The sequence below is a fragment of the Rhinoderma darwinii genome, chromosome 3, assembly GCF_050947455.1.
Source record: "Rhinoderma darwinii isolate aRhiDar2 chromosome 3, aRhiDar2.hap1, whole genome shotgun sequence".
Lineage (NCBI taxonomy): Eukaryota > Metazoa > Chordata > Amphibia > Anura > Rhinodermatidae > Rhinoderma > Rhinoderma darwinii.
In genome coordinates, this window is record NC_134689.1 from 129,994,754 (window position 1) to 130,014,235 (window position 19,482).

The 19,482-nt window shown below is 44.8% G+C and overlaps 1 long non-coding RNA gene across 3 annotated transcripts in view; it reads left to right on the forward strand.

Annotated features, from left to right (window-relative positions):
- LOC142749123 (uncharacterized) overlaps nt 1-19,482 on the forward strand; it is a 43,402-nt gene continuing 23,920 nt past the window's right edge. Inside the window, exons 1-4 of one of the 3 annotated variants that reach the window (XR_012882374.1) lie at nt 1-102; nt 450-621; nt 8,118-8,238; nt 18,834-19,115. This is a non-coding gene — a long non-coding RNA (uncharacterized LOC142749123). Of the gene's footprint in view, nt 103-449; nt 622-8,117; nt 8,239-18,833; nt 19,116-19,482 lie in introns of those variants that run through there. The other 2 variants (XR_012882375.1, XR_012882376.1) reach the window with 2 other exon arrangements.

Sequence of the window (19,482 nt, forward strand, 5' to 3'; positions counted from 1 at the left end):
CTTGTTGTCTAAGCACGCCCTCTGATGGTCATTCCGTGCAGCTCATGAGTGAGCGTGTAATGCATTGTACAGCGGCGCCGTGCCGTGGAGAACCCTGATAAGGTCAGCGTCATGGTTGTCACTGGGATTACCATGCTAGATTGCGGCGAACGCAGTCATTTTGTAACCAATGTGTAAACAGCAACTATATCACAGCAGGTACCCTAACAAAACTTCCAATCGCGGTTGGTTACAGCAGTAGTACTACTACTACCATCCTCCTTGATTACTACTGTCTGACAAAGTGCCATATAGTGATAACCAATAGTAATGCCCACATGGTTACTGCATACCTTCTAATATGTTATACCAACGTTCTGCACAACTTTTTTTGCATTACTGCTTTTTATTGGCCCCAAAGTTTGTGAAAGTAAGGCCTAATTGACATTACGTTTTAACCCTTTGTTTAGTGCCAGGAAAAGTCCTGACAATGTGTCCATAGAGCTTCAAGGTTGGGGACCTCAGCTCCACAAGTATGGCTACCAAGTCAGGCTGTAACAAAGTGACTGTATGTTCCAAAGTCTGTCGCAACTGTGCCACTACTGGCCTACGCTCTAGCCCTGGGGTCTCAAACTCGGCCGGGTAAGTGGGTCCCATATAGAAAAAATGGGAAGTTGACGGCGGCATTACTTTCAAATTTGATACAATACAAAATTATTGTTAATCAATTAGTTATTTGAACTACTATTACACTATATTACTATAATAATAATAATAATAATACTATATTACTATAATAATAGCACTAGGTTTAAAATTTGAGAGAATTCTCCACGTGCTTATTTCAACAATCAGGTTTAAGTGTCGCTAAATGCAGTCCGGCGGCTCAGTTGGCAGCGTTTGGCAGACACACATATCAAGATTGGGCAGCCCCTTTTTAGATAGTGCCACAGAGTCCTCTGTACATAGTACCACAGAGCCCTCTGTAGATAATGCCACAGTGCCCTCTGTGGATGCTGCCACACACTCCCCTTGTAGATAGTGCCAAACACACCCCCAGTAGATAGCTCCATTGAGGCTCCCTCTAGGAGTGGAATCCCTTCCAAAGCGTTGCCGACGCTTTGACTGGGGATTCCTCTGCTGTTGGAGCCCCTGACGTAACTGTCCATACACAGTTACGTCAGGGGATCCTCCTGGACCGGAACGTGATATCAGGGGCAACGCCAGAGCCGATGTCCCAGAGCAGAGCACTAGTATAGGCTCTGCGCCGGAACTCTGGGGAAGCCACTGACATCAGTGTCCATATATGGACAGTGATGTCAGGGGCTAGCCCAGAGCTGGAATCCCGGAGCTGGCCCACTTCTAGCACTCTGCCTGGGATTCCAGCTCTGCTCCTGACATCACTGTCCATATATGGACATGGATGTCAGGGGCAACCCCAGAGCTGGAGTCCCAGGCAGAGCACTAGTGGGCTCTTCCTGGGACTCCAGTTGTGCTCCTGACATCACTGGGACTCCTGCTCTGGGGAAGCCCCTGACATCACTGTCGATGTATGGACAGCCATGTCAGAGGCTTCCCCAGAGTCCCGGAGCAGAGCTTATACTAGCGCTCTGCCCGGGACTCCAGCTCTGGGAAAGCCCCAGACATCGCTGTCCATATGTGGACAGCGATGTCAGGGGATTCCACAGAGTCCCGGAGCAGAGCCTATACTAGAACTCTGCCCGGGACTCCGCTCTAGGGAAGATCCTGATAACACTGTCCATATATGGACAGCGATGTCAGGGAATTTCACAGAGTCCCGGAGCAGAGCCTATAGCGCTCTGCACGGGACACCAGCTCTGGGGAAGCCCCAGACATCGTTGTTCATATGTGGACAGCGATGTCAGGGAATTCCAGACTTCTGGAGCAGAGCCTATACTGGCGCTCTGCCCGGGACTCCACTCTGGTGAAGACCCTGACAACAATGTCCGTATATGGACAGAATTCCACAGATTCCCGGAGCAGAGCCTGTACTAGCGGCTCTGTGTCCTGCTGGCCGCAGATGACAGCCCCAGGGGCCACATGCGGCCCGAGGGCCGCGTGCTTGAGACCCCTGCTCTAGCACATAGCTTACCCTGCTATCTCAAGGGTGCACAGGCCACTTTGACTACTCTGCACCTCCGGGGGTGATGATAGTCAATACGCCACTACCTACACGGATCTCAAATTCCTTGGCTGCGTACGTGCAATGTGCACTTCACATACTATCTGTGCAACAACATAGAGAACGGTCCCAAGCCATACAGGGGCAAGTTCAATTCCAGTCCATGTCCTATAGTACGGATACCTTCTCTTTAAGGACCGATCAACATATTACAGTTGCTTCACACAAATTGTTGGGTTCAACAAGTTAACAGCTGTTCCTATTCACTTGTCAACTCAGCGGATGATGAAGGAGGGGGTGATTGTACACACTATAGGGCTTGGCTTTATCCACCACATTCAGTTTACACAACAAAGTTTCAACCACCCTCTAAAGACCACTCCCACTACACTTAAATGCCAACTGCTCAAAAGTTAAGATCCAGGAGTCCACTTCATGGCACTTTTTGATCACAGCAACTGCTGGAGGTGTCCCCACTATTGCCTTGCAGTCAATGCCACACACTCTCCTTGAGCACCCACTTCAGATTCCACATGGATGCCTCACTCCGTACTAGGCGCCCAACAGACTCCTCCTTTTTCCCGTCACCAGTGCTGCGTTTCAGCTGAGCTTATATACGGCCATGCAGTGTTTATCACTCCTCCTTACGCCACTGACTGCCCTGGGGCCGGCCCACAGCATGTTGACTCTCACCCCATTTGCTTGGTGCACAGCTTAGCCTGAGGCATTGTCAAGCAATGGAGATGCCGCTTGTTGGCAGAGAAAGGCTCTCTCCCACTTTACGCACACTACTGCTTTTTCAAATTTCAGACATATATAACAATTTGAATCAACCACTACTTTTTGCATAGTGGCTTGAAAAAGCAACTCAACATGTTGGATTTTATAATAAATTTACCGCCAAGTTGTAGTGCTGTTGCCTGCTTTACTATCTATCGCTTATAACTACGTCAAGCTTTCTCTTGATCTCTAAAAACATTTACACCTACTGACCAGCCATGGTGAGAAAACCACCTGCCTAATATTGTGTAGGTCCCCCTATCCTGCCAAATATCTCTGACCTGTTCAGGCATGGACTCCATGGATTGGACTTGTTTTTCCCAGTACATCCCACAGATACTCGATCGGATTGAGATTTGGGCAATTTGGAGGCCAACTCAACATCTTGAACTCTGTCATGTTCCTCAAACCATTCCTGAACAATTTTTGCAGTGTGGCATGGCACATTCTCCTGCTTAAAGAGACCATTTCCTTAGGGAATACCGTTACCATGAAGAGGTGGCCTACAACAATGATTAGGTGGTACATGCCAAAGTAACATCCACATGAATGCCAGGCAGGACCCAAGGTTTCCCAGAAGAGCATTTCGCAGAGCATCATACTGCCTCTGCTGGCCTGCCTTCTTTCCATAATACATCCTGGTGCCATCTCATTCCCAAGTAAGCGACACACATGCCTCTGGCCATCCTCATGATGTAAAAGAAACAGTGATTCATCAAACCAGGCCACCTTCTACCATTGCTCCATGGTAAAGTTCTGATATTAACATGTGCATTGTAGGCCTTTTCAGTGGTGGATGGGTCAGCATGGGCCATGCTATAACCAGTCTGCGGCTACGCAGCCCTAAAGACAGCATTCTGCCATGCACTGTGTGTTCTGATAACTTTCTATCATAGCCAGCATGAATTTCTTCAGCAATTTCTGCTACAGTAGCTTTTTTGTGGGATAGAAACAGAGTAGCCTTTTCTCCACATGCTTATTATTGAGCCTTGGCTGCCCATGACATTCTCTCCCGTTTACCGGTAGTACTTTAGTTTGGTGGGTACTAACCACTGCATACTAGCAATACCCCACAAGATCTGCTGTTTTGGAGATTAGAAAATAAAGTAAAAAATTATTTTTGAAAAAAAACGGCTGTGAAAGCCCTAGCGATATTCCGTACAGTGACTCAGTCTTGTGAGAAAAGGCGCTTAAAAAAATAGCTTGACATATAGCAGCAATTTCACACGATTTATCTCAAGTGATAAATTGTTCCAGTAGGGTAGAGCTCCTGGCTTAAGGCTGGGCTAGACCTAGACTTTTTATCACTAACTACAAAAAAAAACACCAAAAAACTATATGAAATCGCGGTCCATAGAAATGCAGCGAATAGCTTTAAAACTTTTTCAAAATTGCACCCATCAAGTGATTTGCTAACAATTTTTTTTAAATCGATACATGCTGGGATTTTACAGCAATTTTAAAAAGTAATAGCTACGGTTTTCCTCCATAGAGTAACATGAAAAACGCTGGTTAAGGTTTAGATTACTCTTACTACAAAAAAATCTAGGGGTCCATTCAGATATCTGCCGTAGAGGTCCGAAAACCACGATTTGGTGCATTTTTCAATTTGGTTGCGGGAAAAAAAAAAAAGTAACCCCATCAAAAAACACACACCAAATCACCGTAATAAAAGCATGCGGTTTTAACTGCACCTTAACGTCTGACTGGACCCTAGGTGTAGCCCTAGCCTTGTGCGCATGTTAAAACAGGCCCACGGGTGTATTCGTACGTTGCAGTTAAAACTGCATAGAAATACCGCATGCGTTTTAACAGTGTTTTTCTATTGCAATTTTCCGGTAAATGCAACCAGATCAAAATACTCAATCAAAATGTTTTTGGTTGCGTTTTTTTTTTCATTCGGTTTTAACCGCACCGCAACGTCTGAATATACTCTAAGTGTCTATAAAGCGGTTATCACTTACTGATCATGTTATCATAGAGATGATCCAGGCCTCAGCTTCACTGTAGGACTGGCGAGTAGATGACATTTGTCACTCATAACTGCTCTGGATTTTATTAGCCTTTTTACTGATCATATGATCACAGGAAGTAATACAGGAAACACTACATGACATAGTCGCATCCTGCATCTGGGTGGCGAGGAGATGTTAATAATAAAAGCTGCTTATTTTTCTGTAGAGCTACCAGTTGTCAATGACCGCTGGTCCCCATAGTACAGACGGACATGCCTACACTAAGAAAATGCCTTTAGGCCAGGATTAGTTTTGATGCAGTTTTTGGCTCAGTTTTTTGAGTCAAAGCCAGAAGTGGTTCCAAAGGGAAGAGAAGGTAAAAAGAAAAAACTGATGCATCTACTTTGTGTCCACTCCTGTGTTTGGCTAAAAAAAACGGAGCCAAAAAACACCAAAATTCTGCAAATGTGTGATCCTGGCCGGGGACCTGCTATAGGCTGAAATGAAACATGCCGTTTTTTGCACCAAAGCCAGGAGTGGATTCAAAAGGAAGGGAAAGTATAAAGGAAGGATTTATACTTTTCCTTCCTGGTGTATTCACTTCTGGGTTTGGATCAAAAAACTGCACCAAAAACTGTATGGCTTTATTCACACGAACGTGTCAAATGTCTGTGTGACGGCCATTGTAACAACAGCCATCACACGGACCTATATAATTCAATGTGGCTGTTCAAACGGCCGTTATTTGAACGGATCGTGTGAAGGATCCGTGAGAAAATAGGACATGTCCTATTTTTTCACGCTTCATGCATTCCTCCATAGACTCTAATCTATGGGGGATGCGCGATATCGCGTCCCGCAGCGCAGAACACGGATGCACCTTGGACGTGAAAAACACCAGTTTTTCACGTCCGAATTGCGCAACGCCCATGTGAATCTAGCCTATGTGTGATGTATTTGCCATCAAATAAAAATTCTGAGCACCTTTTATTAGAACTCTGCGTTGTGCCGTTCCTCTGTTTGTACTAGAAATTTAGTACTGACTGGACAGTGTTAATGTGTAACGACCCCCCCCCCCCAACTGGTAATGCCCAGTTAACAATTTACTCACATATTTCTAGAAGGAATAACAGAGGAATAGTACATTAGAGTTCTAAGAAAAGATGCTCCAGAATTGGTATATTATGGGGAATGCAACTACTGTATTCACTAAAACAGTCTTGTCAGGAGAGAGGACAGGTCCTCTTTAACCCCTTCCCGCATTATCATGTACACATAAGTCACGGGATGGGTCACTTCCCGCAATCCGATCTGCATGTACGTGATCACACAGGCACAGAATCGGTGACTGAAAGCCGGAGTCCCGCTGCAGCAGCCGGGATCAGAGTAACCTCCAGTCCCAGTAGTTTAATCCCTTAAATACCGTGGTCAATAGCAACTGCGGCATTTTAGGTGGTTTGACAGGGGGAAAAAAAAGTACAGTTAACATTATTTTTTAAAATTATTATTTTATAAACTTTTTTAACACATTCAAACCCATCACCCCCCAAAAATTATAAGAGTTAATCAATAAGTCCCATGTACCCCAAAGTGGTATTAATGAAGGCTAAATCTGATGCCTCAAACCCGGTTCTACGTAAGAAGTCCTGGGTTTGAGGCATCATATTGGTCCACAGCCTCAATGACCGTGACGTTCATTATCTGCTTATGCTTCAATGCCGGCACGATTTACTTCACCTTCATGCTTATTTCTCCGTGCTCGTGCGCTGCTTGCCCTTTTCGAGGCGGGCAGTGCACAAGCACTTAGGAATAGCATGAAAGCAAAGTAAATGTTTCCGGCATTGAAGCATAAGCAGAGAATCAACGGCACTGGCATTGTGGAGGCTGTGATCCAATAAGATGCCTCAAACCCGGGACTTCTTACATAGACGCGGGCTTGAGGCATCCTATTGGTCCACAGCCTCCTCAATGCCCGCCTCATTCATTCTTTGATTATGCTTCAATGCCCGCCCCCGTGCACTGCCCATAGCAAAAATTGCGTCACCCTGGAAAACCCCTTTAAGAATGCAAAAACAATTCTGGAATAGCTGTTTTTTTTCCAATTCCCCCCGTTAATCGGGAAAAGCGTACCCAAAAATATTGAAATTGAAAAATGCAACTCGTCCTACAATAAACAAGCCTTCATACTTTTATGTCGACGGAAAAAGAAAAAAAAGTTATGATTCTTGGAATGCGGCAATGAAAAAAAAATTAAAAGAATGCTTGGTCATTATGGCCAAAATAGGCCTAGTCATTAAGGATTTAAAGAGACTCTGTCACCACATTATAAGTGCCCTGTCTCCTACATAAGGAGATCGGCGCTGTAATGTAGGCGACAGCAGTGCTTTTAATTTAGAAAAACGATCTATTTTCACAACGTTAGGAGCGATTTTGGTTTATGCTAATGAGCTTTCTTAATGCCCAAGTGGGCGTATTTTTACTTTCGACCAAGTGGGCGTTGTACAGAGGAGTGTATGACGCTGACCAATCAGCATCATGCACTGCTCTCCATTCATTTACACTGCACTAGCGATATAGTTATATCACTATGTGCAGCTACATACACAAACCCTAACATTACTACAGTGTCCTGATAATGAATACACATGAAATCCAGCCTGGACGTCATGTGTACTCAGAATCCTGACACTTCTGACTCTTTTTTTGTGAGATTCCGGCAAGTGAAACCAAATCTCGCGAGATTACGGAGCTAAACGAGATTTCGTTTCACTTGCCGGAATCTCACAAAAAAGATTCAGAAGTGTCAGGATTCTGAGTACACATGACGTCCAGGCTGGATGGTCATGTGTATTCATTATCAGGACACTGTAGTAATGTTAGGGCATTACTGTCACCTACATTACAGCGCCCATCTCCTTATGTAGGCACTTATAATGTGGTGACAGAGCCTCTTTAAGTAAAAGAATACTGCTTAATATCTGTTGTATGAACACCAGAGCTATATTTATTTATGTACAGGTCTCATTCAGGCATGAAGTTGGACATCTGAACTTTGCTCCCGCAATAAAACAGTTGTCCCCAAAGTCAATAATGGTGACTGGGCTCCCATGTGACTGGTGTTCTGCCTGAAGGATAGATAGGAACCTTCCTACTGACATGCATAGTATCTGTGTGTACATTTCACGAGATTATGCTGAAAATTAAACTGTGGACTATATAATGAGGGTTTTAGTTGCCACAACAATGCCTTGTTCCCACAGTGCATATTTGATTCGGATTTTGCAAGCATTTTTTAAAGCCAAGACCAGAATTGGATCCAGGAGAAGACACTTTAAGGCCCACCTATAGATATATCTGCTTCAAATCCAACCAGGCTTAATGGTATGTTTCTACAGGCCGGATATACTGCCGATTTTCATTTTCCGCAATGGATGTTACATTAAAGTCTATAGTATATTATAAAATGGACTACACACCTGCGTTTTAATTTGTGGCGTTTTTGTTTTTTTCAAACGCAGAATGCTCTGGGTATGGCGTTTTTCCCATAGACTTCTCTATAGGACTTCAAGAACATCAGAGAAAAAAAATGACGTACAAAATGACACCAGATGAAAAACGCACATTACATTTTAACACCGCTAGCGTTTTTAGATGCAGTTTAAATTGCAATTAAAAATATTTTTGTGTGCGTGAAGGAGGCCACCATTATCCAGTGCTTTTTGGCACGTTAGTGCTCAACAATGCACAATGCCAATAATAAGATCACGCAAGCTTTTTTTTTCTCTTCAAGGTTACGTCTTGTGTTAATTCACAAGTTGATTCAAAACACAACGACAATGCAAAATGAAAGGGAAGGTGTCATGATTTTTTATCATATTGCTTTTCATATAATATTTTCAAAAATTTTATTTAATTGTGTTCTCAGGTTTTACTTTTTAATGTATTCTTACTTTTACTTCTCTATGGGGGCTGCCATTTTCTTTCATCTCTGTATGTGTCGATTAACGACACATAGAGAGATGCTATACGGCACATACAAACCCATGGAGAATGCGAACGGGAGCCGTTCCATTCCCAGTTGCGTGCGCCGTCTCTGTGGAAACGGCGCATGCTCCGCTCCCACACAGACCAAAACTAAGCTCGTTCGTAGAGCGAAATCAGGCGCCATTTTCATGTGGAAGCCGCTGCCGGACAGTAAGATGACGACTTCCGGCCGCGGCTTCCGGCCATATGTTCAGGCGCAAGGAATAGGAGCATAGACCAGCGGAGGCGGCAGGTAATTTATGTTTGTGTATGTGATGTGTGTATTATGTTCGTGTATGTTCGTGTGATACGGTCTGCTGAGCCCTGTATCTAATCCTCCTACACTGTGCAGTCGCTCAGAAAATGGCGGCACACAGTGTAGGAGGTTTGAAGACATTGAGACCCTTCCTTCTCCTGGCACTAGCAAGAAGAAGGGAGGGGGGATTGTGTGAGGACACTAGAGGAGAGTGTGTCCACCCCAAATTTGCTGCATAAATCAATGAGGTTGCTTTATCACAGTGACCATGCTGCAATTTTGTGAACTGCTCCCTCTAGTGGCCAGCACATGGAAATGTTATAAATTAGAATCTAATTTATAATATTTCCTGACTTGTGAAAAAATTAAAACAATGTGCAATCACTTAAATACTAATTGTTTAACTGAAAAAAATAAAATAAAATTCTAGCGACACATTCCCTTTAAGATCGATTTTGGACCTCTAAGGTCCGCCTGATTCAGTGACACACATGAGAGCTGAAATGCTGCTCCACACTCTTTCGAGGGCTTTATTTAAATGGTGCGTTTGAGGTGCAGCTCATCCTGCACATCCAAGAACCACGTGGTTTTACTGTGATTTGTAACGGTTCCACAGCTAAAACAGATGGAGCTCATTAGGACTGCAAAACTTCAGAAACTTGCGGTAATACTGCATGCGGTTTTAGCTATGTGGTTTGCGGTAAAAAAACGCACCATCCGAATAAACCCTAGTGCTAGTTTGAATGTGAAATACGTTTTCCGGATTAGATGTGTGACTATGTTGTCTGCACTAGTTTTTCTACATGAAGCAAATAAACCGAATCAGCTAGTACATCCAAAAACCTGAAGTATTTAAAGGGGTTATCTGGGATTTTAAAATTGATGGCCTACCGTTGGGATAAGTCATCAATTTAGATCGATGCGGGTCCAACTCTCGCACCCCCGCCAATCAGCTGTTTGAAGCTGCCACAGCGATCATACAATCACTTTAACCTCTTCATTGTTTACATAGGTTTCATTCCTGTTTATACGTTCTCACCCAGTTATTTTCGTAGCAACTGTGCACAGTATTGTCCCATTAAAAGAAAAAAAAAAATAAACACATGAAAATCCACAGCATATAATCCGCATCAGTTTCCACATCAAAATGTAAAATCTGTATCTTAAAACACAATTTTTAAGTGCGGATTTTCCAAATCAGATTCTGCAACAGGTGCATGAGGCCCAAGGCCGGGTTCCCACGGGTCGGATACGCTGCGTAAAAACTATGCAGCGTATCCGACATGGAACCTGCAGCATCCTCCGTCCGAAAAATCGCATCACATTGTGTTGCGTTTTTTTTAAGCGGAATTTCCACTGCGGAAAGTAGCGCTTGAAAGAAAAAAACAAACAAAAAAGTCCATACTTGCCCCCTCCCCCTTCTCTGCACGTAGTCCAGCCTCCTATGACGTTGCAAGACATGTGACGCTGCAGTCTGCGAATGGCTGCAGCAGTCACGTGACGAAACGTCATCCTAGGAAGCCGGACTGCAGGAAGGAGGAAAGCGTTCTGGGTAAGTATGGTTTATTTTTATTTTGTTCTTGGGTTTAAGATTTTTGTTGCGTAATCACTGCAATTTCGCCGCAAAGGTCGCAACATTTGGCTTCTGTTGAGGGTTTTGCAAACCCATTGAATTTAATGGGGAAAACCCGCAACAAAAACGCAGCATAAGTTTACATGCTACGGAATTAAATTCCGCACCGCAGGTCAATTTATTAATGTTTACGCTTTTTTTTTTCCTTAGCGTGGGCAGATTTTCTACATCTCATCCACTTTGCTGGTACTATAAATGCTGCAGAATTTCCGCACACAATTCCAATGCAGAAATTCCGCCACGTGGGAACCCGGCCTTAGGCTGGATTTACATGGGATGGAAATGCTGCAAAATACGCAAATTTTATGTGCGGATTTTCCAGTGTATTTCACCCCTTCTACATTTTAAATGGTGAAATGCGCTGTGAACATCCAGAACAGAATGAGCATTCTGTGGTTTTGCAAATCCGCAGCATGTTCTGGTTTTCAACTGGAAAACGTTCAGGACCATGTGGATGAGATTTGTTCAAGTCTCATCCACATGGCTGGGACTGTAATCCACTGCGGATTTTCCACACAAAAAAAATCTGCAGCATTTCTATACCGTGTGATTTCAGCCTTAGGGCAAATTCACACGTAGCGTAAATACTGCAGGTTTTCCACAACGGAATGTCACGTTGGGTTCGTGGATCCACTGGGCCAGACCGCATTGGCGGTATGGCAGCTGGCCAACAGGACGCAGGTCACAGTCCACAGTTCGTATAAGGTACCTGTGGCAGTTCGGACAGTAGTAAGGCAGGCTCGGCTGGGACTAGGCCGCGGGTAGAAGTCAGGCGTGGAGCAGCAGGACAGGCGTAGATACAGCACAGCACTAGAACAGGATAGCACGGGATACAGGAACAGGGAACACTGGAACTGGAAACCACTAGGAGACCATTAGCTTAGACAAACTAGGATATGACAAACAACGCTCAGGCATCGAAGCAAGGGGCTGGACACCTCTTATAGTCCAGGGCACTCATGAGCTGATTAAACATTAAACCCTACGGGACCCTTGGCTGAGGTGAGTGGAAGTGAGCGCTGGCGTCTCCTGAGGAGACTGGGGCCAGCGCTCGCAGACCCATGTCTGCGGCCGTCAGGGGGAGAGTGGAACCGACGGCCTGCAGCCACGGACAGGACAGTATCCCCCCTCTTCTTGTCCGCCTTCAGTTTCATGCAGTCGACCGCCAGCAGGATGGAGGATCGAGTCTGCTGCCAGATCTGCAAAAAGTCCCTAAAAGCCATGTTAGCAGCTGGTACCTCGGACGTATCAGGCACCGGGAGAGGAATTCGTGGGTCTTGGCCATAGACAATGAAGAACGGTGTCTTCTGTGTGGACTCACTGGTGTGATTGTTGTATGAGAATTCAGCCCACAGAAGCAACTGCACCCAGTCATCATGCTGCTTGGAGTTGAAGTGGCGTAAGTAGTTCTCCAAGATCTGATTGATCCTCTCGACCTGACCATTGGACTGAGGATGGTAGGCCGAGTAAAAGTCCAACTTTACACCTAGGAGTCCACAGAGGGCTCTCCAGAACTTCGAAGTGAACTGAACCCCCCGATCGGACACAATATGCTGCGGAAAACCGTGCAGCCGGAAGATGTGTTGGATGAACAGCTTGGCCAGTAGAGGTGCAGAAGGAAAACCGGTCAGAGGAACGAAGTGGGCCATCTTCGAAAATCGATCCACCACCACCCAGACAGCACTGCATCCAGCAGAGAGAGGCAGATCAGTAATAAAGTCCATAGCTATATGCTGCCAGGGAGCATCGGGCAGAGGCAATGGCTGGAGTAGGCCAGCAGGTCTGGAGTGAGCGACCTTGTTAGCTGCACACACTGAGCAGGACGAAACAAAGTTCAACATGTCCTTGGGCAGCGTGGGCCACCAGAAATGACGGGCAATCAGATCTCGGGTCTTACGGGTCCCCGCGTGACCTGCCAGTCTAGAGTGTCCGCAGTGGAGGATTCTGCCTCGGTCAGCCAGGCGCACAAAGGTCCTCCCAGGAGGAATGTCCCCAACTTGCAGGGGATTGACAGAGACAATGCAAGACAAACTAATAATGTTCTGTGGAATCTCCATGGTGTCCTCGGTCTCCAACGACTTGGACAAGGCATCGGCCCGCACATTCTTGTTGGTCGGGCGATAATGGAGCTCAAACTGAAACCTGGTAAAGAACAGCGACCACCTGGCCTGATGTGGATTCAGCTGTTGGGCTGTGTGGATATATGTGAGGTTCTTGTGGTCAGTAAAAATCAGGATGGGATGAGCTGCGCCCTCTAGATGTCTCCACTCCGCCAGGGCCAATTTGATGGCCAGTAACTCCCGATCCCCAATCGAGTAGTTGCGTTCTGTGGAAGAGAAAATCTTAGAGAAATATCCACATACCATAGACTTGTCCTTGGAACCTCCCTGGAACAGGAGTGCACCAGCACCGACAGAGGATGCGTCCACCTCCAAAGAGAACTGTAGAGAAACTTCTGGATGATGGAGGATAGAAGCGGACGTGAAGGCACTCTTCAGGCTAGTGAATGCAGACTCTGCCTCAGGAGTCCACACCTTGGCGTTCATGCCCTTCTTAGTGAGGTCAGAGATAGGAGATGTCAGTGAGGAGAAGTTTGGAATAAACGGTCTGTAAAAATTAGCGAATCCCGGAAAGCGCTGTATGGCCCTCAAGCCTTGAGGGCGTGGCCATTCCAGAACGGACTTTACCTTTTCAGGATCCATCTTGAGACCTCTATTCGAGACACTGTAGCCGAGGAAGGGTAGAGCATCCTTTTGAAACACGCACTTCTTCAACTTAGCATACAGACGATTCTCTCTTAACCGCAGCAAAACTTGACGGACATGTCTCTGATGAGTCACAGGATCTGGAGAAAAAAAATCAAGATGTCATCAAGATAGACCACAACACAAACATAGAGGAGGTCACAGCAAATGTAATTAACGAACTCCTGGAAGACCGCGGGAGCATTACACAGGCCGAAGGGCATTACTAGGTACTCATAGTGTCCATCACGGGTGTTAAATGCAGTCTTCCATTCGTCACCCTGGCGAATCCGGATTAGGTTGTAAGCCCCACGCAGGTCTAGTTTGAATTATTTGATCGTATACGTGGTGCCAAGATTTTTTCCAGAGATCAGCGGCAACGGATATTTATTTTTTACCGTGATTTGGTTGAGACCCCGGTAGTCAATACAAGGACACAGGGAGCCATTCTTTTTTTTTGCCGGGGAAGAAGACTTCCGTATGAAGCCCCTCTCCAAGTTCTCCTTAACATAGGCGGACATGGACAAAGTCTCTGGCATGGAGAGAGGATATATCCTACCACGGGGAAGGGACGCACCAGGGATCAGTTAGATAGGACAGTCATACGCCCGGTGTGAGGGCATTGTCTCCACCTCCCTTTTGCTGAAGACGTCTGAAAATGCAGCATAATGACCAGGCAATTCTGCCAATGACCGAGGCAGTGAAGGCTGAGCCGAACTAATCTGCACCAGGCATCGGCTGTGACACTCGGGGCCCCACTGGAGAACCTCTCCAGAGTTCCAGTCCAGGACTGGGTATGTAGTCGTAGCCAAGGCAGACCCAGCAGCACAGGGTTAACGGCCTTGGACAGGACATAGAACAGTAGAAGTTCGGAGTGGAGATCCCCTATTTGGAGCCTCAGCGGCTTGGTCACAGCTATAACTGGGTCTTGCAGAGGTTAGTCAATTTACTGATGCAACCATCAACGGTCTCTCCAGATGGGTAGTGGGTAATTGAAGAAGGTCCACCAGGTCTCTACAAATGAAATTAGCAGCGGATCCAGAGTCCAGATATGCAGAGATCTGATGCGTTTTCTCACTGGACACTATGGTCTAGGGTATGGACAATTTAGACAGGAGTCCCTCTTTGCCCAAGGTTGTCTCTCCTACCAATTCTAGCCTTTGGGGCTTTTGGGGACACAGACGCACAAGATGGCCTCCGAGGCCGCAATAAATACAGAGTCCCGTAATGCGTCTGCGTTGTCTCTCCTGGGTAGATAGCTTACATTGGCCTATCCTCACAGACTCCTTAGGAGGATCAGTGTCTGAGGACGGCAGGGGTTGCTGCAAGGTATGGACCGGACTAGGAAGACCTCCCTCCCGACGAACCTCTTGGAGCCGTTCTGAGAGCCTTCTATCAATCTGGTCAGCCAGAAGTATGAGGTCATCCAGGGTAGATGGCAGGTCTCGAGTGGCAAGTTCATCCTTAATTTTAGGAGACAGTCCATGCCAGTATGTAGCCACCAGGGCCTCATTGTTCCACAACAGTTCTCAAGCCAGGGTGCAGAAGTGAATGGGGTACTCGCCCACAGAGATGTCTTCTTGGCGTAGGTTCAGCAAGGAAGCTGCTGCAGAGGAAACTCGTCCAGGCTCTTCAAATACCGTGCAAAATTTCCGGAGGAACCCCTGGAAGTCACGGGTCTCTGGTCCTTTTCTCTCCCAGATAGGGTTCGCCCATGCAAGGGCCTTGCCAGTAAGGAGAGAGATGATGAAAGCGACCCTTGCGCCATCAGACGAAAATGCCCTTAAATACAGACTGAAGTGGATCTGGCACTGGTTAAAAAAATCCATGACAGGTACTTGCATCTCCATCATAGCAGTCAGGATGTGGCAAAGAAAAACGAGGATCAACACTGCCAGGAGGTATAGTCTGAAGAACAGTACTGCCAGGAGATGTAGTAGGAGGAACGGCAGCTCGTGCCGACGTGCGAGAACGGTCAAGGCCTGGAGGAGTTGGTCCTGTCGAGACCGGAGGTCTCGCATATCCGCCCGCATCTCTTGTGACGTCGTCATGGTCTTGGATCGACCAGCGGGGTCCATGGCCCGAGAGTACTGTCACGTTGGGTTCGTGGACCCACTGGGCCGTACCGCCTTGACGGTATGGCAGCTGGCCAACAGGACGCAGTCCACAGTTCGTATAAGGTACCTGTGGCAGCTCCGACAGTAGCAAGGCAGGCTCAGCTGGGACTAGGCAGCGGGTAGATGTCAGGCGTGGAGCAGCAGGACAGGCGTAGATGCAGCACAGCACGGCACTAGAATAGGATAGCACAGAATACAGGAACACGAACACACTAGGAGACCATTAGCTTAGACAAACTAGGATATGACAAACAACGCTCAGGCATCGAAGAAGGGGCTGGAACCCTCTTATAATCCAGGGCACTCATGGGCTGATTAAAACATTAAAGTCCGGTGTGAGGTAGGTGGAAGTGAGCGCTGGTGTCTCCTGAGGAGACTGGTGTTTTAACGTGCTTGTGATTTTTCATTAAAAAGAACGGGCGCCTTTTAAAAACCCTAACCCTATTTAGCCCAATAGAGAAAACCGTAGCAAACCCTAAAAACCACAGGGTTTTCAAATGCAAAACCTGAGTGATGTTTGCACACCTCCTTCACATTCAGTGTAGGTTTCTGACTTTTAGGGTATGTGCACACGCTTAGCAAAAAACATCTGAAAATACGGAGCTGTTTTCAAGGGAAAACCGCTCCTGATTTTCAGACGTTTTTTAATTAACTAGAGTTTTTCACGGCCGTTTTTCTAGAGTCATTGAAAAACGTCTCCAGAAGTCACATGCACTTTTTCCGTGGGAGTTTAACGCAGCCGTTTTTCAAAACGGCCACGTAAAAAAAACGCTCCGTCGGAACAGAACACAGTTTTTCCCATTAAAATCAATGAGCAGATGTTTGGAGGCGTTCTGCTTCCGATTTTTCTGCCGTTGTGAACATACCCTTATTGTCCAAAAAACTTCCGAAAATAAGCCGTATGAACATATCCTTACCCCGGACAATTATCGGGCAAACGAGTGTTCACAGAACGCTCATTCATCGGCTGATTGCATAATTTTAAATTCCGAAAATATTATCGTTGTCAGCAGCACATCTGTGTAAACAGGGAGACGTACTGCCGACACGATACATATATATGGGGACGAGCCATCAGAGTAATGAGCTCTCATCCACATACTAGCTCCTTGTGAAAGGAGCAAACTAGCGCCGATTAATGAGTGGTCTTGTTGATCGGCGCTCATTTACACAGCCCACATCGGGCCGTGTAATACCACCTTAACTCCCTCTACCTATTGAAATAAACAGCAGGTGTCGGCTGTAACATATAGGCAAAACTTCACTGTAACAGCCGGGATCAGAGATAACGCAGATTCCCATCCGTTTAACCAATTAGTTAGCAGCTGCAGCATTTAAAGAGGCTCTGTCACCAGATTTTGCAACCCCTATCTGCTATTGCAGCAGATAGGCGCTGCAATGTAGATTACAGTAACGTTTTTATTTTTAAAAAAACGAGCATTTTTGGCCAAGTTATGACCATTTTTGTAGTTATGCAAATGAGGCTTGCAAAAGTCCAAGTGGGTGTGTTTAAAAGTAAAAGTCCAAGTGGGCGTTTTTAATACTTTTACTAGCTGGGCGCTCTGACGAGAAGTATCATCCACTTCTCTTCAGAACGCCCAGCTTCTGCCAGATCACGCTGTGACGTCACTCACAGGTCCTGCATCGTGTCAGACGAGCGAGGACACATCGGCACCAGAGGCTACAGATGATTCTGCAGCAGCATCGGCGTTAGCAGGTAAGTCGATGTAGCTACTTACCTGCAAACGCTGATGCTGCTGCAGAATCAACTGTAGCCTCTGGTGCCAATGTGTCCGACACGATGCAGGACCTGTGAGTGACGTCACAGATCTGCACTGCCAGAAGCTGGGCGTTCTGAAGGGAAGTGGATGATACTTCTCATCAGAACGCCCAGCTAGTAAAAGTATTAAAAACGCCCCGATGTACGCACATAATACACACCCACTTGGACTTTTGCAAGCCTCATTTGAATAACTACAAAAATGGTCATAACTTGGCCAAAAATGCTCATTTTTTAAAAATAAAAACGTTACTGTAATCTACATTGCAGCGCCTATCTGCTGCAATAGCAGAAAAAACAAGGGAAGTAATCCAGCGCTGAGTCCAGTTGTAAGTTTAAAAAGGAAGCGTTGTTCCCATCTTTATTGAAGTAATATTAAAAATCGTAGGGAGACGCAGTCCCAGAAAAATTGTGAGTAGGCAGTATGCCCCAGCCTACGCGTTTCGAGCAGCTCCTGTGCTCTTAATCATGGCAAAGAAGTATGAGGACAACCATCGTCCTGTCTGCTTAAAAAGCGTAACTAATTAGTACGCAAGAAAAACAGGTGAATGATTAACCCTGACTGCTAATTAACTTCTCAGGTGAGATCCTCCTATATATGGATGAGATACGGGAAGTATATGTTAAACATAGAGAGGAAAACCCTTTCTATGATCCCTTAGTGTTAACACATCAAATGGTGAAAGAATATAGAAATTACAGCTGTATTAAGACCAATTCAGGGATGCTCAAAGCTGCAGTTTATAATATACCGGGTTAGATAGTAAATATAGCAGTCAGGACGACTTAGTCCCCACAGTTCTCACAACGTATATCACAGATGTTATCAATTCAATATACGAAATTTAAAAACAACAACACATATTCATGGTTTGGCTCAGTCAGAAGTATAACATTCTCCAACAAATACATATATGAGATATTAAAGTATGTAATATAAGCATCCAAAAACATATCGAGAATACAATTAAAAAGAAAAAGTGGGAATGTAACTCCCATCGAAATAAAATGTAAATCGATTTACACAAATATGATCTAAGTAAAGGTATGTAAACTGTATGATAATAATGATTACATGTTGTAAATATGATTACGTCAATCTCATGATCCCAAAACGTTATAATTAATTCCATGATGTTTTATATTGGAATTAAACAGAAAAAACAGTCAGGTCTGAATAGGTGTATAGAACATTAATGCGTTTTTTTCCCCAAAAATATATGCAAGAATCATTCTCAATGTTTCATATATTGGTTTGTTATAAAAAAGAAAGGGACATGTTATCTGAGTCCACGTTGAAAAAGAATGTTCCCAAAATTATTCCTGAAAAATCTATATGACATCAAACAGTGTCAGAGAACCCTTATTGTATACTGTATCTATTTGACATTGCGTACTCATGTATAATATACTTTATCCCTAGGTATGTGATAACGTTCGCAACAGGACATTGTTGGAGATATAAACCGATTTTCGCAGAGAGGAAAAGGCACGGTGCCTATATTTTATCTATGAGGAAGATAGAATGCAACCTGAAACTACATATCTAGAATATCAATGCATGAAGACCTGTTTATATGCGTTAAATTCTACAATATATGAAATAAAATAAATAAATAAATATATAAAACATATATGTATAATAGCTACCTCTGATGAAATGTAACTGTAGATGTAAATATCAAAAAATAAACAGAATTCATTCTGCACTGGATCAGATATTCAATAATTATGGATTGTATCTCACGGGAAAAATACTCCACATGGGGAATATATCCCGGACATCTAGATGTAAAAGTTGTCCTTGTGCGACTATATGAAACTGACATTAATATATTCTATCAAGAATTACATAAATGACCCATATAACTAATGGTACTATTCAAAAATATGTAGTACTTAATAAATTTCAAGTACATTATTCCATATAGAAGGGACCCCCTAACAGATGTTAATAGTGAGGAATATTAAATATAAATTACGTAGTCACCCCCTGTGTTATATCGAATGATTTATATACTGGAACCTAATATTATCTGTGAGTGTATAGAATATTAATATACGATCCCCAA